This window comes from Pan troglodytes, chromosome 11, assembly GCF_028858775.2.
Source record: "Pan troglodytes isolate AG18354 chromosome 11, NHGRI_mPanTro3-v2.0_pri, whole genome shotgun sequence".
NCBI classification, from domain to species: domain Eukaryota; kingdom Metazoa; phylum Chordata; class Mammalia; order Primates; family Hominidae; genus Pan; species Pan troglodytes.
Window position 1 is genome coordinate 45462779 of NC_072409.2, and position 23491 is coordinate 45486269.

The 23491-nt window shown below is 51.1% G+C and overlaps 1 protein-coding gene across 6 annotated transcripts in view; it reads right to left on the reverse strand.

The window, feature by feature from the left end:
* Nucleotides 1-22912, reverse strand: part of FGD3 (FYVE, RhoGEF and PH domain containing 3) — an 88890-nt gene extending 65978 nt beyond the window's left edge. For 2 of the 6 annotated variants that reach the window (XM_063787672.1, XM_016961151.4), the window contains exon 1: nt 22502-22912. The gene's annotated coding sequence lies outside the window, so the exon portion shown is untranslated. Of the gene's footprint in view, nt 1-5773; nt 6157-22501 lie in introns of those variants that run through there. The other 4 variants (XM_016961149.4, XM_063787674.1, XM_016961153.4 and 1 more) reach the window with 4 other exon arrangements.
* Nucleotides 22913-23491: the final 579 nt, after the last annotated feature.

Genomic DNA, 23491 nt, shown 5'->3' on the forward strand with positions numbered 1-23491 from the left:
TCACTCTGGTCCGCCCAGGGCTATGCCTATGTTTCCACAGGGGCATTGAGGAAGCCGAGGTCAGTTCTCTGTATGCAGCCACCTCAGCTTTCCCTTTAAGAAGCCCTGAGCCGCCTGAGGTGAGCAAGGCTGGAGCTGCTGACCCAGATGAGCTGTGCCCACTGTGGACTCAGCCAGGGAACAGGTCCCAGACACTCAGGGCTGCCACCTTGTAGCACGAGGAAATCCACAAACCTGAAGAAATTTAGAATGCCCCAGAATCCAGGGTGTCCTAGAACTGTTCATGTGTCTCCATCACAGCAGCCAGTGAGCAGGGGGATGAAGTGCTCTGGCCCCCGCCCCGTGTCCCTCCACAGTGCAGCGGTCCCCCAGATAGGCAGGGCTGGTCCCACAGATGGGTCACCAGTCTGCCTACCACCCAGCTCTATCTGCCACCAGATGTCCCTTCCCGGGGGGCCGTGCGGGAGTCCCCCCCCATCTGAAAGAAACCCACCACGGCACCTGTCCACTGTGCTGCCTGGAACCTAGTAGGCAGGGACCTCCCTTGTCCTGTTGCTGAAGTGGCCCAGTGGCCCCCGGCACACAGGAGGCTCCATAACAACGGCATGTTATGTAGGGGGAGCAACAAACGCGTTAGTGGTGGTTTTTAAACTGCCCATATATTCTTTGATGCCACTTCAATCTAAAAGCGGACTCTGACATCCCTCCCCTAAATACAGAGCCCCTAAGAGACTTGCTGTAACTAGAGAGGGCAGCATGTGGGAGGCCAGGTCAGGAGGGAAGACAGCTCTGGGCTCTCACACTTGGAAGCCAGCACCTCACTGTGAGGGAGCCTTGGCCACTCAGAGAGGCATGCGGGGGCATCCCCGCCGACAGCAGGTGGCAGCCAGGCCTGAAGCCTTTGGGGGAAGCCTTATGCAATGGGTGCCAGCCCTGTGGGCAAGAGCCGCCCGCTGCACCCAGGTGGCCCAGAATCATGAGGGATGATGACGACAAGATCTCCCTTGTGGGTTACCCTGTGATAGAGAATCCAGGCAATACTGTAAGTGCCTCTAGGTGATACAATAAACCATGTGAACTGCCTATATCTGCTGGTCCCCATATGGCTTCTCACTGGCTTAACTTTGGTGCCTTGAGGTCCCAAACCCACTGAGGCCACCCACAGTGAGCAAGGCCCAGGGCACCCTGGCCATGCCCAGATGTAATGCCCAATGGCAGTCAATTAAAGCCACCAGGCTGGGCGCAGTGGCTCACACCTGCAATCCCAGCACTTTGGGAGGCTAAGGCACTTTGGCAGACCTCCACCTGAGGTCAGGAGTTCGAGACCAGCCTGATGAATATGGTGAAACCCCATCTCTACTAAAAATACAAAAATTAGCCAGGCGTGATGGCTTGCATCTGTAGTCCCAGCTATTCTGGAGGCTGAGACAGGAGAATTGCTTGTGCCCATGAGGCGGAGGTTGCAGTGAGGAGATCACACCACTGCACTCCAGCCTGGGCCACAGAGTGAGACTCCGTGTCAAAAAAAAAAAAAAAAAGAAAGAAAGAAAAAAGAAAAGAAAACAAAAATTAAAGCCACTTTGTGACCTAGCGGTGCCTGGAAGCCCAGAGTAATTACCTTGGGGTCTCAGCCTGGGAAATGCCCTGTCTGCTGTGGGAGTGGATGGAGGGGGGGTCTCCATCATCTCTGCTGAGAACTCAGTGAGGTGCCACATGCTCCTGAATTGGGATGGGGGTCAGAGGGGCCTCGGAGAGGGCAGGAAGTGAGGGCAAGCTGAGCAGGGAGAAGAGGAGGCAGATCAACGCAGCAACTCCCCGTTTGCAGTCATGCCATGAGCAGACACTCACAAATATGGCTCACACCGCCACCTTTACAAGTTACTTCTACTGTTTAAGACTGTATGACTCTTCATGACCCATAGCCCTGGCATGACGCTGTGACTGTGGACTGGGAGAAGAGGCTGGACAGCCTGGAATCGGGGGCTGGTGGGCGGGGGGTATCTACCTCTCCCAAGGATGCGGCAGCTTTTCTTAGGGCAGCCACATTTAAACCAACACCAGTTTCCCATGTGAGTCCATCTAGTCAAGAATGTTTCTCCCAAAAGGTTTGAAAGCAGGGTCTTAAACAGGTACTTGTACACCCACATACATAGCAGCATTCCCTACAACAGCCAAAGGGTGGAAGCCCCTCAAGTGTCCATCCCTAGAAACCTGGATAAAGAAAAGGTGACCTCTCCATAGAACAGAATCATGTTCAGCCTTAAACAGAAGGAGGCCGGGCGCAGTGGTTCCCGCCTGTAATCCCAGCATCTTGGGAGGCCGAGGCGGGTGGATCACGAGGTCAAGAGATTGAGACCAGCCTGGTCAACATGATGAAACCCTGTCTCTACTAAAAATACAAAAATTAGCTGGGCATGGTGGTGCATGCCTGTAGTCTCAGCTACTTGGGAGGCTGAGGCAGGAGAATAGCTTGAACCTGGAAGGCAGAGGTAGCAGTGAGCTGAGATCGCGCCACTGCACTCCAGCCTGGTGACAGAGTGAGACTCCATCTCATAAGTAAATAAATAAACCAGAAGGAAATTCTGACCCATGCCACAACAGGGGTGGACCCTGAGGACATTATGCTAAGTGAAATAAGCTAGTCACAAAGGGACAAATCCTGTGTGATTCCACCTACGTTAGGTCCTAGAGGAGTCAAATTCACAGAGACAGAAACCAGAATGGTGGCTGCCAGGGCCAGGGGAGGGAATGGAGAGGGTTTAACAGGGACTGAGTTTCAGATTGGGAAGGTGAAGACGCTCTGGAGATGGATGGCAGTGATGGTTGCACAGCAATATGAATGTGCTGAGGGCACTGTACTGATCACTTAAAAACGATGAAGGAGGCTGGGCACGGTGGCTCACGCCTGTAATTCCAGCACTTTGGGAGGCCAAGGCAGATGGATCACCTGAGGTCAGGAGTTCAAGACCAGCCTGACCAATATGGTAAAACCCCCTCTCTACTAAAAATACAAGAAATTAGCTGGGCTTGGTGGTGGGCACCTGTAATCCCAGCTACTTGGGAGGCTGAAGCAGGAGAATCGCTTGAACCCGGGAGATGGAGGTTGCAGTGAACCGAGATGGCTCCATTGCACTCCAGCCTGGGAGACAGAGTGAGACTCCATCCCAAAAAAAAAAAAAAAGAAAGAAAAAAGATGAAGGTGCTATGTTTTAGGTTATGTGTATTTTACTGCCATTTTTAAAAAGAAAACTTTTTTTAAACGTATGCAGAAGATTCTCATGAGAAGTTTTTTGAATTTGCACCAAAATGACAAGGTGCGAAGGGCAAGGCCCTGTACCAGGCCAGCCTCCTTGTCAACCTCCTTGCCCAGCTGGGGGTGTCCAGGGGAGGCGGGATCCTTAGTGTCCCTTTCTGAGGCTGCGGAGCTCAGCCCGCATTCACACACTCTTGCCCTCCTTCCTTGGTCCACATGCACAGCCACCGCTGCTCCTCAGAAGACTGGCACCCTGGGCAGAGGCCTCATACAGACTCCCAGGTGGGGTGCAGCCTCCAGGCCTGAGTCTGCGGTGCCCCCACCTGGAGGGTGGGGCTGGGGGACAGCACACCTTGTGGCACAGAGCAGGGGGCCCTGTCCTGGAGGGCTGAGATTATTGTTAGGGGTTCAATACTTGCTTTTGGGAAAATGCAGCAACCATTTGCCTGTGGGCTACTTTCCTGAGACCAGGGACACTCACCGGCAGGCAGCAAGCTCAGAAGGAGGGAGTGGGGAAGCTCACGTGTGGGGACGGAGGCACCACCGGCACAGGTTCGTGTCACTAGGCAGCAGGCAGCTTGTCCCCAGACCCAGATGTGGCTGCCCCCATTTCACACAAGGCCTGCCCTGCACTGTCCTTGCAGCTAGCCAGATGAAACCGTGGCAGGCTCATGTCCCTGTCTCCCTCCTCAGACAATGGGCCCCTTGTCACCTACAAGGACCCACAATATCTGCAGAGAGGAAGGCAGCACACAGGGAGAAATGTAAGGGATGAATGAAGGTCCTCATATCCTGTTTCCTTCCCGACCGGCTCAGCCCCCACAGCTGACGGTCGTCCCGCCTAGGGACAGGCAGGCACCACAGTGCCCGGCTCTGCTCTTCCTCCTGTCCTTGTTCATTGTTTTCGGCACATGCTTGCCTCCGAGCCTCCTTGTTCCACAAGCCCGGTCTCATCCTTGTCTAGGTTTCACACCTGCCCAGCACTGCCCTTACTGAGGGGCCTCAGTTTCCTTATCTGTAAACCAGGCTCCTGATAGACCTATCGGGGCAGGTGGGGAGGATGCTTCGGGAGCTCCCAGCACATGCACCAGTGACTCCCAGGTCACTCTTCTAGCCCAGGGACTAACCTGGGAGTCCTCAAGGGGCACAGGCCAGGAAGGTCAGGCCCATCCTCGGACAGTGGTGAGGCTTCTCAGGAAAAGGTCATTTCAGCTCTAACCTCTGTACAACACGGCTGCAGGCCTCTGTGTGCAGGGCACTCGGCCTGGTGTCGTTCCAAGGGGTCTTGCACACTGCATGGTGCTGGTTTTTGTGTAGACGTGGACCTCCGCCCCCTGAGGAGTGGAACCGGGGCCTCCTCTGGCCTCCTGTAACAGCCCAGCTGGGGACAAACCACTTCCTCCCTTTCACACCCAGCCGGCCAGCCCCACCCGGCTCTGGGGCCACTGAGCAAGTTGTGAAGATTTGTACTGGGGCTCAGTCAGACACTTTGCAGGCTGGGGGGCCCAGGGCAAGTCAGCTGTGTGCCTTGGTTTCCTCCCCTGCAAGAATGGCTGACCAGCATCTGCCCTGGGTGTTGGCAAGCACCGATCTGAATGGCAGCGGCACCTGCTAAGCACGTCCAGCCCCGAACTACAGTGAGCCTGGCACGACTCAGTCACCACTTTACAGATGAGTGTGGCCATGCTGTGTGACCTGAACATGCCTCTGCCCCTCAGGCCCCCTCTGCACAGTGGGCACAATCACGGTGGCATCGGGTTGTGCCGCCACTGCCGCTGGGACCCTGCCATCAGTCCATGCACCTCTTGAGGTGGCCCCGCCACTGTCCCACACTGCCAGGCACAGCACAGGGTGCTGAGGAGGCTTTGGTGGGCGCAGCACTCCTTCCTCACAGCCCCATGCTACACAGGCCCGCATCTGCTAATATCTAAACTGCAGAGTGCAGAGGAAGCTTCTGGAGACACACTGTGTGGGAAAGCCTAGCCCCCAGGACGCGTCTGGGACCACCCTCCTCTGTTCACGCAGAGGAAGGCTCGCGCTACCCCCCGCCCCCCAGGCCTGGGTGACATGAGAGGGGCTGGCCGTGGTCTCGATGCCCTGGCTGGTGCGCTGCCAGCCGATGGGAAAAGGCTCCCTGCATCTGGTCAGCCTCGGACCCAGGCCCCTGCCAGCCTTCGATGGGGACACAGGCAGGCACCGTTCATCTTGTGAGAGCCTAAGCCACCCCCAGACGATAGGCAACACTGTCCCAGCACTCAGCAGTTTACAAAGGCTTTTCACACTTGCCATTCGAGGCCCACAATAACTCTGAATTTTTACACATCGTGCTACAGGAACCCAGAGAAAGACAACAGAACAAAAACAAGACACCATTCTGTGCCACCACAGCCACTTCCTGCCTTGAAAACATCCGTCTCCCTCAAATGGCTCCTGCCCTGAATGTTCCTACCACCCCAAAGTTCCACAAAAGCAGTTAGGATCTCGGGGCTCGGCCAACACCTCAGGACCAAGCCCACTCACCTGTCTTCTGAAGGCGAGCGAGTTTCTCCTCTGGGCTGAACTTCGTGCAATAGCGAAACACAACTTCCTTTTTTCTAATTTTCGCAATATGGGTCACAACATGATGGTGCATTTGCATTTCCGCATCATTACGCTGGGTGAGAGGAGCTTGGCTTGCTGATTCTAGAAGGTGCAACTTGCAGGGTGGCGGGGGCAATGGCAAACAAACATGCAATCCACAGCTCTCCACTGATCAGGTGCTAGGCTCACAGCTGCTGCAGCCGTGCTGGTTTAAAGGTTAACAGGGCTGCTCACAGAGGACCCACAACCACCATCCTCCTGCTTCTGCTGGGTGGACTTTTGTGAGTAGATCTGCTGTGTAGATCTTCAGGGAGGAGGGGCCCAGCAGGGAATGAGGGGGCTGGCCCTAGACCAGACAAGCCCAGAGTGAGCCCAGAAACACACCATCAGAGGCTTCCTCAGACCCTCTTGGTTGGGAACAATGAAATGGCCACAAGTTAGAAGGTGAAGAGGCCCCCTGCAAACAGATATTTCAAGATGCTTCCTGGGAGACCTGACCCACGAGGGCTGCTCCAGCAGGCCCAGCACCTGCCCCGCTGAGCAGCCCCACCAGGAGGGCACCCTCATTGTTTTAGGGAGAGAATCAATAAATAATAACACCAGGTCCTGAAGGGCTTAGAGTGCAAAGTCTGACTCAATTTTAATAATGCTTGTTAATCCAGCCTTATATTCATTTTTTTTTAAAGCAATTTCTCACCTGGGCATGGTGGCTCATGCCTGAAATCCCAGCACTTTGGGAGGTCAAGGAGGGAGGATCACTTGAGGTCAGGAGTTTGAGACCATTCTGGCCAACTTGGTGAAACCCTGTCTCTACTAAAAATACAAAAATCAGCTGGGCATTGTGACGCATGCTTGTAATCCCAGCTACTAAGGAGGCTGAGGTGGGAGGACCGCTCGAACCCCAGAGGTGGAGGTTGCAGTGAACTGAGATTGCGCCACTGTACTCCAGCCTAGGGGACAGAAAGAGACTGTCTCAATAAAAATAAAATAATAAATAAATAAATAAAAGCAATTTCTCTGGGCCTCAGTTTCCCTGTGCCAGGTGCTGCCGCAGGTGCCCTGTGAATGGTTACTCATTGGGCCCCTTCATGCCCCTGTGAAGTATGGTTATCCCCGTCTGACAACAGGGAAACTGAGGCTCAGGACACAGTGGTGTGCCCCTCCCTCCCAAAAGCTAAAGGCTGAGGTGATGTGGAGTTTGTCCCTAAGTACCCTGCCTGTGTGAGGATGCAGAGCTACACCCAGCCGTGACAAGGATGGGGTGGACAGTGTCACCTGAGCTCGGACGCATGGGTGCTGTGGCCTCAGCCACATTGCTGAACTTAATCTTTTCTTTTTTTTTTTTTTTTTTTTGAGACGGAGCCTCACTCTGTTGCCCAGGCTGGAGTGCAGTGGCGCAAAGTCAGCTCACTTCAACCTCCACCTTCTGGTTTCAAAGATTCTCCTGCCTCATCCTTCCAAGTAGCTGGGATTATAGGTGCCCACCACAATGCCCAGCTAATTTTTTGTATTTTTAATAGAGACTGGGTTTCACCATGTTAGCCAGGCTGGTCTCAACTCCTGACCTCAGGTGATCTGTCTGCCTCGGCCTCCTAAAGTGCTGGGATTACAGGCATGAGCCACCATGCCCGGACACTGATGAACTTCTTGAAGACTCCATTCTTCCTCCATGAAATGGAGAAAATGTGGGATGCATGTGGTGGAGTTTTTGTGAGAAATGAGGGCTTTGCCTATGGTAGGTACTCAAGGGATCCCAGCCACCAACATCTGAATCACCGTTGCTGTGCTGTCAATGCCCGGGCCCTGGAGTCTTGGCTCCTGCCCCTGAGGAGGCAGCCCTGGACCATCCAGATGCTTCCAGCCCAGGCCAGGAAGGACAGCAGTGCCTGCCACCACCACCTGTTTCAGCCTTCTCCTCTACAGACGTCCCCTGTGCCAGAAGGCCAGCAGTGCGGTCCCATTAGGACCAGGGACACAAACCCAGGTACACTAGGAATACACAACTGTCGTCCTAAGAGGGTCAAGATAAATTCTGGCAGCACAGCAGCAGGCTGGCTGTGATGACCTGAAAGGTGAGGAGTTGTAGTAGGTGAGGAACAAAAAGAGGATGGGGAGGGGTTTGTGGCTTGAAAGTAGAACTGAGGCCAAGTGTCCTGTCGTCCCTGGTGGGGGTGAGTGGGAGGAAGTGGTGCCTCCACCTGGGAGTGACATCATTCAAAAAGAAACATGTTTTTGGCAGCCTGCCCCCCAATGGCCCAGTGATCATCAACTGCTGGTTATCTGCCTCTCCCACTGTGAATAGAGCTGACCTGTGGACACTGCTGTACAATAGGACATTACAGAAATGATGAAGGTGACTTCCAAGGCCAGGCCATACATAACACTGCAGCTTTTGTCCTTCCTTGCTGAATCACTCACTGTGGGGGAGCTGGCTGCCATGTTATGAGGATGCTCAAGCAGCCCTGCAGAGAGGCCCATGCGGAGAGGAACTAAGGCCCCAGGCCAACAGCCAGCAACAACTTGTGATGTGTGAATGAGTCACCTTGAAAATGATCCTCAGTTTCAGTCAGGCCTTCAGATGACACTGCAGCCCCAGCCACCATCTGTAGCCTCATGAGAGGTCCCCAAGCCATAGCCAAGCCACACCCCAATACTGACCCATCAAAACTAAAGAGTTAAGTGTTTCCTATTGTTTTAAAGTGATGTAGTATTTTCATCATGAAAAAGGGCAAGGGTGACCTGAAGTTGGGGAATGGTGGGATCAGCCCACAGTGGAGAAGCAACCACCAGGAAGTATCAACACATATTCCAATTTCTCTGACCAATTATTTCACTCATGTTCCAATGGCTCAAATGAGTCCTCTATCCTGGAGGACTCCTGGTGACCATGGAGGGCTCCTGGGGACCACAGTGACAATCCATTGGTGCTATTCAATCTCAAAGCCCTTGAATAACTTTGTGGAGTCAGAGGCTCTGCAGAGAACGCCCTGTGCCTCCAGTGTCCCTTAGCCTGTCCCTCAGGGGTGCTGCTCATCCTGCCCCAGGTGGCTCACTTCATGAGGGGTGGGTGCCTCTGATGAGAAAGGGGGTTTCCCCAGGACTCCTGCTTTGTCCCAGGGACCCCCAGTCCTGTCTTCCAGGAAAGCTGGCCATGGCCAGGCAGAGGAGCTCTGAAGTCCAGGACCCAGAGGGGCCTGTGTGGGACCACAGAGGCCAGGATGGAGAGAGCCTATGGGCAGAGAACTGTCAGCCAGGGGGAGTGCCCGCCCACCAGGAGAGAGGCCCAGGGGGAGCACCCCACTAGGAGAGAGACCTGGAAGAGCACCCACTCACCAGGAGAGAGCCCCAGGGGGAGCACCCAATCACCAGGAGAGAGGCCTGGGTGGAGGGCCCACCCACCAGGAGAGAGGCCCGGGGGGATCACCCACTGGGAGAGAGGCCAAGGGGGAACACCCACTTACCAGGAGGGAAGCCCAGGGGCTCTACCCTGTTCAGCAGCCCCTGGCCTAATTTCTCTCAGCTGGCCTAGGGGCTCTTCCCTGGTGGATGAGTGCTCTCCCTGGGCCTCTGTCCTGGTGGGTGAGTGCTCCCCATCTGACTACAAGGAACAGAGCCCCCACAACTCTCCCATTGCCAGCACTGCACTATGACTAAGCCTGGGACTGTTACGGCACCCAGCTGGCCCTGGCTGTTACACCCCATTCCTTCCCAGGGTTGCTACCAGTTTATCCGCTGTGGGGGAAAGTGTCCATCTGACGTCTAGTAGTGACACCTGGGGTGCATTTTTTCAGGGAAGCCATCTTACCCATGGTTATTCTGCAGCCTTTGAATGGAAGGTTTAAGGAGGAAGGCAGCTCATATTTACCAAGCACACAGCATAAGGCAAACTCTGCTCTGGGCTGGTTTATGGGTGACATGAGGACGTGGGGATAGGAGGGGTCCTCATGGGGGAATGAAGACATGGGGATAGGGGACTTGGGGACACGAGGGATATGGAGACATGTAGACATGCGGACATGACAACAGGACGTAGAGGACATGAGGATATGGGCATTTTGGGACATGAGCATGGGAAGTGGAGGTCATGGAGACATGGGGATGTGAGGATAAGTGGACATGGGAACCTGAAGACATAGGGACATGAAGACATGAAGACACGGGGACACGACATGAGAAAATGGGGAAAGAGGACATGGAGACATGAAGAATATGGAGATATGGGGCATGAGGACATGGAGACATGGGGATATGGAGACATGGGAACACAGGGACTCGGGGATGTGAGGGATACAGGGACATGAAGAATACGGAGATGTGGAGGTTATGGGGACATGAGGAATGAGAACATGCAGACATGAGGAACGTGGAGCCACATGGACATAGAGAAATAAGGGCACGGGGGTACAGGGGACGTGGGGATGTGTGGTCTTGGAAACATGGGGGCATGGGGACACAAGGACATGGGACATGGGACATGCAGACATAAGGGACACTCGCTTCAGCCATCGACCTTCCAAAACACCCACACAAATGAGCAAGGACATTTTATACAGTCTTATTAGGGCTGATTTTTTTTTTTTTTTTTTTTTTTTTTTGAGACTGAGTTTCCCTCTGTTGCCCAGGCTGAAATGCACTGGACCGATCATGACTCACTGTAGCCTCGACCTCCTGCGCTCGAGGGATCCTCCCATCTCAGCCTCCTGAGTATCTGGGACCACAGGTGTGTGGCACTATGCCTGGCTAAGTTTTTATTATTTGCAGAGACGGACTCTGGCTATGTTTCCCAGGCTGACCTTGAACTCCCGGGCTCAAGCTATCCTTCTACCTCAGCCCTGCAAAGTGCTGGGATTTACAGGCATGAGCCACCGAGCCTTGCCCAATGTCAGAGATGTGCTGAAGGTCCAACAACAGAGAACTAGTTCAACCAATTACCCTATTTCAAGACTTACTATAGTAATTATATTTTATTAACTAAAATAATTTTATTATAGTAATTATTTTCATTAATAAAATAATTACTATAATACAATAAATTTTGACTGGGCGCAGTGGTTCACGCATATAATCCCAGCACTTTGGGAGGCCAAGGTGGGCGGATTGCCTGAGGTCAGGAGTTCGCGACCAGCCTGGGCAACACGGTGAAACCCTGTCTCCATTAAAAATACAAAAAATTAGCCGGGCATGGCGGCAGGCGCCTGTAGTCCCAGCTACTGGAGAGGCTAAGGCAGGAGAATTGCTTGATCCCGGGAGGTGGAGGTTGCAGTGAGCCAAGATCGTGCCACTGCACTCCAGCCTGGGCGACAGAGTGAGACTCCATCTCAAAACTAAATAAATAATAAAATAAAATAAATTTCAAAAGCAAGACAATGTGGTATTGACATAAGGATAAATCAGTGGAAATCAATGAACTAATAGATTTTCATTCATTTGTTCAATTGATTTTCAATGAAGGTGCCAGTACATATCAATAGGGAAAGATATGTCCTTTCAACAAATAGTAATGGAACATTTAGATAGCTGTACCAAAATACGAACCTTGACTGCTTACTCACACTATACACAGAAAATAGCTAGAAATGAATCCAACCCTTAATTGTGAATGCTAAAACTGTAAAGCTTCTAAAAACACATAGGTGAAAATATTCATGAATTTGTGGTTGGTAATGATTTCTTAGGGTATAAAAGGCACTAAGCCACACACACAAAAAACTTTATAAACAACTTCTTCAACCTGAAAATATGTTTCATCAACATAGAAAACTTCTGATTATGAAAAGGCACCTTTAGGAACGTGAAAAGGCCGGCCACATATAGACTCCAAGTGATAATGATGTGTCAGTGCAGGTTCATCAATTGTAACAAATGTCTCCTCTGGGGAGGATGTTGATAAAGGGAGTGTCTCTGAACGTGTGGGGTCAGGGAATATATGGGAAATCTCTGTACCTTCCTCTCAATTTTACTGTGAACGTAAAACTGCTATAAAAAAATTAAGTCTTTAAGGCCGGGCACGGTGGCTCATGCCTGTAATCTCAGCACTTTGGAAGGCCAAGGAGGGTGGGTCACCTGAAGTCAGGAGTTGGAGACCAGCCTGGCCAATACAGAGAAACCCTGTCTCTACTAAAAATACAAAAATTACCTGGGCATGGTGGTGCGCACCTGTAATCCAAGCTACTCGGGAGACTGAGACAGGAGAATCACTTGAACCTGGGAGGTGGAGGTTGCAGTGAGCCAAGATCATGCCACTGCACTCCAGCCTGGGTGGCAGAATGAGACCCTGTCTCAAAAAAAAAAAAAAAAAATTAAATATTTTTTAAAAATTTCAAAGGCGGCCGGGTGCAGTGGCCTGTATTCCCACTACTTTGGGAGGCTGAGGTGGGCAGATCACCTGAGGTCAGGAGTTCAAGACCAGGCTGGCCCACATAGTGAAACTTTATCTCTACAAAAATACAAAAATTAGCCGGGCATAGTGGTGCACGCCTGTACTCCCAACTACTCTGGAGGCTGAGGCAGGAGAATCACTTGAACCTGGGAAGTGGAGGCTGCAGTGAGCAGAGATCATGCTACTGCTGCACTCCAGCCTGGGCAACAGCACGAGACTCTGTCTCAAAAAAAAAAAAAAAAAAAAAAGAAAAGAAAAGAAAATTTCAAAGACAAATCACAGATTGGGAGAAAACATTTGCAATACATATATCTGATAAAAGATTTGTGTCCAGAATACACAAAGATTCCTACAAATCAATGAAAAAAAAAAGACAAACGATTCCATTTTTAAAATGAGAAAAAAAACTGGAACATACATTTGACTTAAGTTACCTAAATAGACAATAAGTATATGAGCTGGTGGGCAACACTGCCTGCCATCAGGGAAACTAAAAACCACACTGAGGAATGATTACAGCCCCATCTGAACGGCTACAGTGAAAAAGACTGACAATGCCACCTGCTGGCAAGGATGTGGAGCAAACGTAACTCTCAGTGAGAAACTCTCATGCTGGTGGAAGCAGAAAATTGTACAACCACTTTGGAAAACTGTTTGGCATTTTCTCACGAAGTTAAATATACACCTTCTCTATGACCCAGCACTTGCACTTCTAGGTATCTGCCCAAGAGGAAAGAAAACATCTGTCCACACAAAGACCTGTACACAAATGTGCAGAACAGCTGTATTCATAACTCAAAGCTGGAAACAACTTCAAGTGTCTGACAACTGGAGAATGCATAATAAGCAAAGTGTGGTGCAGCCATAATATGGATGGAACAGGATCCAGCAATAAAAAAGAGTAAGCCACTGATATAACAATGATGTAGAGCTGGGTATGGTGGCATGTGCCTGTAGTCCCAACTACTCAGAGGCTGAGGCAGGAGATTGCTTGAGCCCCGGAGGTCAAGGTTACAGTGAGCTATCATTGCACCACTGCACTCCAGACTGGGAGACAGAGCAAGGCTCTGTCTCGAAAAAAAAAAAAAAAAAAGAAAGAAAGCAATTATATGGATGGATCTCAAAGCCAGACACAAAAGACTGTTAGATGAAGTTCAAAGACAGGCAGAACTAGTTTCTGAAGTCAGAACAGAGGTGCCCTGTGGTACTCTGGAAGGCAGTGTCTTAGTTTATCCTGGTTATTATAACAAAGTCCCACTGGCTAGGTGGCTGAAAAGTCAAAAATTTATTTTCTCACATTCCAGGAGGCTGGAACTCTGAGATCAAGGTGTTGGCAGGGTTGGTTTCTCCTGAAGCCTCTCTCCCTGGCTTGTAGGCAGCCGTCATATCCTTGTGTCCTCACGTGGTTGTCCCTCTGTGAGTCCTCAGCTCTTCTTTTTGGACACCAGTCATGACAGATCAGCACCCACTCTCAGCACCTCATTTTAACTTTGTTACCTCTTTAAAGGCCCTGTCTCCAACACAGTTACATTTGGAGGTACTGGGGATTAGGGCTTCAACATGTGTTTTGCAGGGACATAGTCAGGCCCATAATAGTCCCCCAAAGTGAGAACAAGGCAAGGATGCCTGCTGTCACCACTCTTATTCAACACAGTGGAGAAGGTTCTAGCCAGTGCAATAAAACAAGAACAGAAACGAAAATGCATGCTGAGCAGAAAGGAAGAAATAAAATTGTCCATGTTTGCAAATGACATGATTGTCTACAAAGAAAATGCCAAGAAGCGAAAATAAACAAACAAACAAACAAACAAAACTTCCAGAACTAGTATGTGAATTTAGCAAGGTCAGGGATACAAAATCAAGTCACAAAAATCACTTTAATTTGTATATACTGGCAATGAACATGCAGACATGGAAATGAAAACTATGTTGTCATTTACACATTAACTGTGGTACATCCATGCCACACAACAGCACTCAGCAATAACAAGGAAACACTATTGACACACACAGCAGCCTAGATGTGTGATGATTCCCCTGCATGAATTCCCTTAGAGGAATCCCAAGGGATTATGCTGGTGGAAGAAAGATAATTTCAAAAGATTACATGCTATATGACTCCATTTATATAACATTCTCAAAATGACAAAATTGTAGAAACAGAGAACAGATTGGCTGCTGTCAGGGGCAGGCAGGGAGCAGGTGGACTTTTAGGGCCACAGCAGGTGGACATCAAAGGGCCACAGGAGGCTCCCTGTGCTGGTGCTGCTCTGTGTCTTGACTGTACCAGTGCCAAGGTCCGAGCTATGATATGGTCCTATATCGTTTTGCAAGCTGTTACCACTGGGGAATCCCAGGTAAAGGCCCACAGTTATCTCTGCATTATCTCTTATGTGTCTATACAGTCATTTCAAAATAAAAAGTTTAATTAAACAACTAGCTAGTGGCATCCCTTGGCTCTATTTTTTTTTATTTTTATTTTTTAGAGGGAGTTTTGCTCTCGTTGCCCAGGCTGCCTCAGCCTCCCGGGTAGCTGGGATTACAGGCATGCGCCACCATGCCTGGCTAATTTTACATTTTTTTAGTAGAGATGGGGTTTCTCCATGTTGGTCAGGCTGGTCTCGAACTCCTGACCTCAGGTGATCCGCCCACCTCAGCCTCCCAAAGTGCTGGGATTACAGGCGTGAGCCACCGTGCCTGGCCATCCCTTGCCTCTTAAGAGAAGCAGTGAGCCTACAAGTGACTCACAGTAAAGCTGGAATCCTCAGCGTCATCTCAGAGTTGGCCTGGCTGGATCCTGGCCCTTGCAGCCTCCCAGCCTCATTCCTGGCCTCTACAATGATTGGGAGCACCTCTCCCTACCCTCACGGGCCCTGCCTCTCACGTCTGTTCCCTCTGCTCCTTGGCCACCTGACCACACCAGCTTTAGAGCTTCCCTCTGGGTGCAGCTGGCTCTCGGACACATAGACACCATATCGCCATCACTCTCCAGGCAGACCGTGAGTTCCGTGAATGCAGGCAACGATGCTCCAAGCATCCTCTCATTTCTCCTTTTCCAGAAGACAAAGCTGTGGTTCAGAGAGGTGGAGGAAATGTCAAGGCCACGACACTCAGAGCCTAGCAAGATGCAGCTGAGGTGGCTGGTCTCTAGGACACAGCCCAAGGTGCAGGACAAAGGGGAACCAGGAGGCCAGGGCTCAGGGGAGTAAAGACCTTGGAAGTAAGAGTCCCATTCAATGACCAGGACACTGAGGTTCAGAGAGGCCAAAGTGCCGTCACTCAGTCAGTCAACAACCATTTGCTGAGCGGCTCCTAGGACACAAGAATCTTTGGCAGGCTTGGGAGATGGCCCCTGAGGAAGGAGCAGCTCTGGCCTGCAGAGACCCTCATGGCTGCCACTCCTCCTGTGCAAGGTGACCCCGGCCCCTGCCCTTCTGCTCACTTATTAGGGTCACAGCCAGTCACTTGGGCCACACGGGCACAGGACTCAGAGCCCGGCTGCTTCTCCAATCACCTGGCTGCTTTTGGGAACCGAGAACCACAGCTCTTGGATCCTTCCCAGAACCCTTGAGACCCAAGGATTGGACAAAGTGCCCATGTTGAGTTACTCTCATTCTTCTGACAAGACAGGGGAAAGCCACAAAAATACCGCACTAGCTAGGGCAGGAAGTGGGTGGGACCAGAGTAGTCATTCCTGTGTGGCTTTGGATGGGGTCCAAGGGTGGTGCACATTTGTCGGCTTTGGATGGGGTCCAAGGGTGGTGCACCTTTGTCAGCGTTCAGGCTCCAAGACAAATCCTACTCAACATGTGACCTAACAATAGACAAGACCCAAGGAAATGAAAGCTCCCCGCAGAGAGGCTGTGTGAAACCCTGAGAGTGACCGTCTCTGGGTGGTGAGCTTCCGGGAATTTTCATTTGCTTCTTGATGCTTCTCAGTAACATATAAATTTCTACGTAGAACATTATATTTGCAGTTGGGAGGAAAGCCAACCTGTTTAAAAATACGAGAATCAAAGTTGCTCATTGGAGATTCCCAGCCGGGAACTATTGCCCAGTGAAAGCCAGCTGTCTCCATGTCTGTTTACATATGGAAAATTTAATTTCTACTTAGCTGTCCTAAATCTCTCTAATGAAAGATGTGGTTGAGAAACCAAAAAAAGAAGGGATACTGAGTGTAATTCTGCTTTCTGAAAACACATTTTTTGCAAAACATTTTCTAGGTTACTTTAAATTGAAATTACATTTGGTCCAAAGGCAGACAATATTTCCTAAACCTTGGCACTGCCCTTAACTTTACCTGCCTTCCTCCCAGGCAGGCAGCTGGGAGAGTGGACAAGCCCAGATCTGGAACTGTGAGGCCCGTGTGCAGGTGACATTGTGTGAGCCCCTTCACCCCAACATGGGGAAAATATCCCTGGACACCAAGTTCCTGGGGGCTCCCTGGGAAAATGTGTGTAAAATGCTACAGTGTGAGCAGCGAGGAGCTGGCTAGTCATCACTCACTATACCTCATTTCTTAAAAGTTGCTTTAAAAATATGTGATGCTTTAGTCATCTTGGCCAAAGTGGAGAGGCAATCCCAGCTTCAAACTCTTAGACCAAGTGGCATTTTGAGAGCTTTCCACTCAGGAGACGTAATTACAGAGCGGCTCTGGCAGTTGGCTATGATAACATTAGAGCCTGAAGTGGAAGCGATTGTTTCTTATCCTTAACAAAGAGCCCTGATGTGTCTATACTTACACAAAAGTGCTGCACCTGGTGCATTTTTTTTTTTTACCCTGTAGGAAAAAATTATCAATGTGTAAATAGAGAATGATATACATTAAAAAATAAGGCAATAAAGGGGTGGCCACGCCCCCACTCAATCAGGCCCTGAATAAAGGATAATTCCAGCATTGTTACGCGGCAGCTGCACAGCGTCAACCAGAAACACTCATATGCCCAGGGAGGTGCGGGTCCTTTCCTATGCACTCCATGTCCAATCCAGACATCACATTCTGCCAAGTGGTATTCTCACAATCACTTGGATCCACCGTTTACTATTCAATCCTTAGTCTAAGCTCCTGATCAACCAGAGGCTATTCAGAATGCAACAGCACATGTTTATTTAGGTTTCCTTTAAGGGCAGATGCTGAGCTGGGGGACCTCGGGGGAAGAAGTAATCAGAAAGCTTAGAATTGGAGGCACCTAAGGGTGATCACAGCAGCACTATTCTAAAGAAGAAAAAAGGGAAGGAAGGAAGGAAGGAGGAAAAAAGGGAAGGAAAGAGAAAAGGAAGCAAGGAGAGAAAGAAGGAAAGAGAGAAAGAAGGGAGGGAGTGAGGAAGGAAGAGAAGGAGAAAGAGGGGGAAGGAGGGAGAGATTTGAGCCACACTTGCTCAACCTTCATAATGTTAAGGAGGGCCTTAGGATTGGAGGGTAGAGGATGGGGTGGGGGGGCCTTCAGCTTCAAAACAGTTTGATTTTCAGGCCGGGCACGGTGGCTCACGCCTGTAATCCCAGCACTTTGGAAGGGCGAGGCAGGCGGATCACGAGGTCAGGAGATCAAGACCATCCTGGCTAACACGGTGAAACCCCGTCTCTATTAAAAAATACAAAAAATTAGCTGGGCGTGGTGGCAGGTGCCTGTAGTCCCAGCTACTTGGGAGGTTGAGGCAGGAGAATGGGGTGAAGCCAGGAGGCGGAGCTTGCAGTGAGCCGAGATCGTGCCACTGCACTCCAGCCCGGGCAACAGAGCAAGACTCCATCTCCAAAAAAAAAAAAAAAAAAAAAAAAATTTGACTTTCAACAATGATATGTGTATATATCCTTTGCATACTTGAAAATAAACAGAGATGTGCTCTGGTCACCCCCTGCATTGACTCACATGAGTTGGAAACCAGGGATATTAAGAAGCCCTAGGGGAGTCAAGTGTGGTCTCTAATGGATGAATTAGGGCCACAAATTAATTATTCCTTATGCAGCATAGTTTGTTTTGCAGACAAAATATTTTGGAACTTGTTTAAAAGCAAGATCAGGGAGAGGGTCAAAGAACCAGATGCCCCTTTTGCCACTGAAGATCTTAGACCCTCAGATTTTGTCTGCCCTGGAGCTGGGGGACAGGGGCATCCTCTCTGCAGCCGTAAAGTCAGGGTCTTCTGACTGGGATCCCCCCAAGCCTACTTTGCACCTACTTTGCATGGTCAAAGACCAGCAGTTTTATTCATTCAGTTTACCACCTCTGCAGCTACATGAATCCTTCAGGCACCAGTGTTTCAAGGACCAAAAACATGAGTGTGCTCAGACACAACCCTACATCTGGCAAAATCTACACAACTTTCATTAATTAATTAATTTTTTTGAGACAGGGTCTCGCTCTGTCACCCAGGCTAGAGTGCAGTGGCACAATCACAGCTCACTGCAGCCTCAACCTCTGGGTTCAAGCAATCCTCCCACCTCAGTCTCCCGAGTAGCTGGGACTACAGGCGCATGCCACCACACCTGGCTTATTTGTGTATTTTTTGCAGACAAGGATTTCACCATGTTGCCCAACCTGGTCTTGAACTCCTGGACTCAAGCCATCCACCCATCTCGGCCTCTCAAAGTGTTGGGATTATAGGCATGAGCCATCCTGTTTGGCTACACAACTTTATTTTAGGAAGTTACAAGTTCCACGTAAGACACATTTCAATGAAAAATTCTACCTTATGGGTTGTGTCTAGCTGGCATATTCTGAGAAGCAAAATAGTTTACCCAGAGAAGACAAGCTAGGAATACTTAGAATTACTGGATATCAGTAACTAGAAAAATAAAAGGCCTTCTTCATGTATTCATTCAACAAGCACATATTAGTATGCTATATACCATTTTCCTTCTAAAAGCCCCACATTCCTTAAAGGCCTGTTGGAATTCCCTCATGAACACACTAGACCTAGAGCGGGACCCCCAGAGCAACCTGGTGTCTCAGCAGCCCCTGGCCACAACCCTCAGCCTGCAGGGCTCCCACCACCTCTACCACCTTTCTCCTAGGCACCCTTGCCTCTCCTCATTCTCTTCAGGGCCCAAGCAGGCCAGGGGCAGCCAGTTCTTGGGGAGAAGCCAATCTCCAGTGCTGGACGCAGGGGACGTGGCACAACAAGGACCCTGGCTCCATTTCCATCTGCCTAGGCAGAAAGGGCAGCACTGTCCCTGAGCCGTCCCCAGGTCACTTAGGGGCTGTCGTCCACAGATTCCTCCTGGGTGGACTCATCTGCACTGGATTTAATTCTTTAGACCAAATGTCACAAGGCACCCTAGCCACAGACTACCACAGCCTCCACAGTTCATGAGGGCCCTACCAGGGGTCAGAAGGGACTCAGGCTACATTTGCCAGCCTTGAATGAATCCCTCCTGCCCCCTTCTTTCCCCACCATCAGTCAGGGACCCAGGAGTTTTGGTCCAAGTCCAGAATCCGCACGGAACAGTCCTGGCCTCTGTGAGCAAGGACTGCCAAGCTGCATGGGGCTGGAGCCTCCCCAGTGTCCTCAGACTTCGTCATCCCCATGACAAGTTCTGTCTGGCAAATCCAACCTGCTCTTCCTGCTCTTACTTTTTACCCATTTGCTTTTTTTTTTTTTTTTTTTGAGATGGAATCTTGCTCTGTCGCCCAGGCTGGAGTGTGTAGTGGCCCGATCTCAGCTCACTGCAACCTCTGCCTCCCGGGTTCAAGCCATTCTCCTGCCTCAGCCTCCTGAGTAGCTGGGACTACAAGCACCCGCCACCATGCCCGGCTAATTTTTTGTATTTTTAGTAGAGGCGGGTTTTCACCGTGTTAGCCAGGATGGTCTTGATCTCCTGACCTCGTGATCCACCTGCCTCGGCCTCCCAAAGTGCTGGGATTACAGGCGTGAGCCACTGTGCCTGGCCCCACCTGCTTCTTTTTATCCTTTGCACTCTATGCTGAACCAGATCCTTCCTGGAATAACAGGTGAACAGATGAAGGGAGGAGAAAAAGAAAAAAAAAAGAGGAAGGAAAGAAGGGAGTGGGGAAGGAAGGGAGGAAAATAAGGGGGTAGGAGGAAAAGGAGAAAACAGAGAAGAGAAAGGGAGTTGATGAATTAGCTGGTTGGTTAGTTGGTCAGCTGTTGGTTAGTTGGTTGGTTAGTTGAGCCTCTGCCGGTGGGCACAGGGCTCCTTGGCCAGCAGGACAGGGAGAGCTCCTCAGAGGGTTGTGGTGGGAGAAGGGAGCCCCACCCTTCACTGGCACACTCGAACAGGGGTGCTGTGGAGGAAGCCTGAGTCTCCCCTGTCCTTCCTGGCACATTTCTGCACACACGAGCACCTCGCCTCTTCTTGGACCACACAGATACACTCAGGGCCAAGAGCCGCTGCCTGGTGGCCCTGGGCAACCTGAGACTGTGGAGCTATGGCTACCACCCAAACCCATCCTGTCCCTGAGGGTGGGACCCTCAAGGAGGGCTGCTGGATATCCCTCGTTGGGATGTCCTGGAGAATGACACCCCAAGACTGAACTGATGCTGCAGGACTGAGTCAGCACTGTTGCTCATGAGCTTGGGAAGGGACACGCAGGGATGATGGGGAAATGGGCCCACATGTCCCCATAGCCAGAGTGGACGGACGCCCCGCTGCAGACTGGCAGGCGCTTGTCAGACACTGTCATGGATGACAGGCTTCCGTATAGGTCACACACAGCGAAAATGCAGTCCTCAGCTCTTTCACCCAACAGCAAGCCACCAGTGGGTGACACATAGCCCCATTTACAAATGGAGAAACGGAGGCACTGGTCCACGGGATGAGGCCAGATTTCCTTCCACACTGCTCCCCTTTCCAGGCACCAGTCCCTCAGCACATGTGCTTCATGGTGACAGGAGGATGTATCCTGCTCTGACCTCCCCCAGATCATGTGTGACCCCCTCTCTGGGGTGTCCAGAGAAAAGCCAGTACCATGATGGGCTTGGAGAAGCCTGCAGTCCCCTAGGAGCCCAACTAAAGGCCCAAGGGATGAGCTGTCATAACCCTCATTTTGCAGATAAGGAAACTGAGGCCTCCAGTCCCAGCCCAACCTCTGCCCAGTGAGTCCTGAGGTTTGAGGATGAGGAGGGGTACTTGGGACACAGCCCAATCCCAGAACAGATGGTGTGAGCCGCTAACTCTCAGTGAATGAGCTGGGACCCTGGGCACAACACAGAGAAGGCGTTGTGTCCAAAGCCAGCTGGCCTTCAGCTGACCACCCCTGCCCCAACACAAGGGCCTGGGAAGAAGAGCTATGGGCAGCGGCCAGAAAGCAGCCAGGTTTCCCTGCTGTTGAGAAATGTTTAACCTTTCTGCACAATATGAAAAAGAGGGTCAACCTCACTGGGGCTGGAGTTTGCTGTCATCCTAATAGTTCACAACATTAAATCCTGTGCACACACATACATAGATGTAACACACACACACACGCACTCATTGTTTACACTTCAAACTGATTTTAGGCAATGATACCTGTATTTCCCAGCCATCCCAGAAAATGACAACATTCTAACTGCCCTAATTCACAGACACAGAGCATAGGAAACATGCAGTCAAAGAGCCGGGACAACCTGGATCCCCAAGGACCAGAGGCACGAACTACAAAAAGGGGCACGGCCAGCCTTGCGGCCTCTTTCGGCCCATGTCTATCCGAAGAACTAGAGGTCTTAATGAACCTCAAACTTCTGCCTAGCAGCTCCAAAGCACCCGCTTTCGCCCTGGTTTTATATTCTCCCTTATGAGAAGTGACACTTAGGGGAAATGCCGAGTGGCAAGAATAAGGTAACAAAAAGAAAAGACAATCTCAGCATCCGACATGGGGTCCCCGTTGCCATGGCAATCGCCCAGGCAATGACATGTGTTCTTTTTTTCAAGCAGACTATTTTCCTTTCCCATCCATTTGAAAAGAAATGGGAAGAATGGGGAAGGGTGGAGAAGTCCAGAAATAAAACAGGTCTCATCACAGTCCAGCCCAGCACTTAATCATTCAGTAGGTATCCTGCAGAATCCTGTTCCCGAGCCGGGGGTCCCAGGACCCACCGCGAGGACTGCCAAGGTGGTCTTGTTCAGCTCAGTCTCCACTGGGCTGCGCTCAGGAGGGGGCAGAAAGCTGATTAAAACCCCTCTTCAAACTAAACACCAGGCAGTCACCTCCTCCTTCTGCAGAAGGGTCTCACCAGCCCGCCCCCTGGAGAAGCCCTGCTCAGCCGCAGACACCCAGAAAAATGAGCCCACACAGGATCTCAAAGCCACCTGAAACAAGCGAAAATTGCCACCTTTTCCAATGTAACCTACTCACCGCCTTCCTCTGGGGACGAAAATAATTAACAAAGCAAACAGGAAAGCCGGAGGCTCCCCCAGCTCCGCACAGGCAAACTCGATACTTGCCGGAGCCGCTTCCTGAGGAGCCCCGGGGAGGTCGCTCACAGTGGGCAGCCGGAGGCTGGGGTCTCCTTGGGGACCTGGAGGGCCGGGCTGTGCTTCCCGCGCCAATCAGCCCAGGACTGAAGCCCCTGGGGTTCTGAGGAGCGGTCCCGCCTCCCTGGCCCGCCCCGAAGGTCCGCGGCACCCACAGGCAGCCGCCCTGTCTCCTCCTCTCCCGGCAGCTGCAGGGACGCTGAGCCCTGACAAAGCCGCCTGCAGAGAGCCAGCGGGAGGGCTAGGGGCGCCGGCTTGGGTGCACAGGCCGCTCTCCATGACAACAAGGGCTGGGGGCTGAGGGCGGAGCGGGTCCCTTAGGCCAAGGGGGAAATGCTGTTTATTTTTCCTGACACCTCTGCCCGGAGCCATTACCTCTGCCAGACTTTCTAGAGGGTCCTGGGGCAGCAGTAACTTTCTTTGCTCCTTCACCACAAGGAAACCCCTTTTTAGGTGTGTGCACTTTCCTCCAGGCTTAGAGAGGGTGGAGTGGAAAATAGGCACTTGCTTAAAGAGGTGTTGGTGCAGAGGCTGTGCGTGCATGTGCGTGTGTGTGCCGTGTGTGTGCTGTGCATGCTTGTGTGTGCGGTGTGTGTGCAGCGTGTGGCATGTATATGTGGTGTGTGTATGTGTGGTAGGCTGTGTATAGTGTATCTGATGTATGGTGTGTGTAATGCGCTTTGTGGTGTGTGTTGTGTGTACGTGTTGTATGTGGGCTGTGATGTGTGTATGGTATGTTTTGTGGTTTTTGTGTGGTGTGGTATGTGTTGTGTTGTGTATGTGGTATGTTGTGTGTTGTGTGTGTGATATGGGGGTGTGTGTGCAATGTGTAGTGTGTGTTGTATGCATGGCGCATGTATGGTTTATGTGT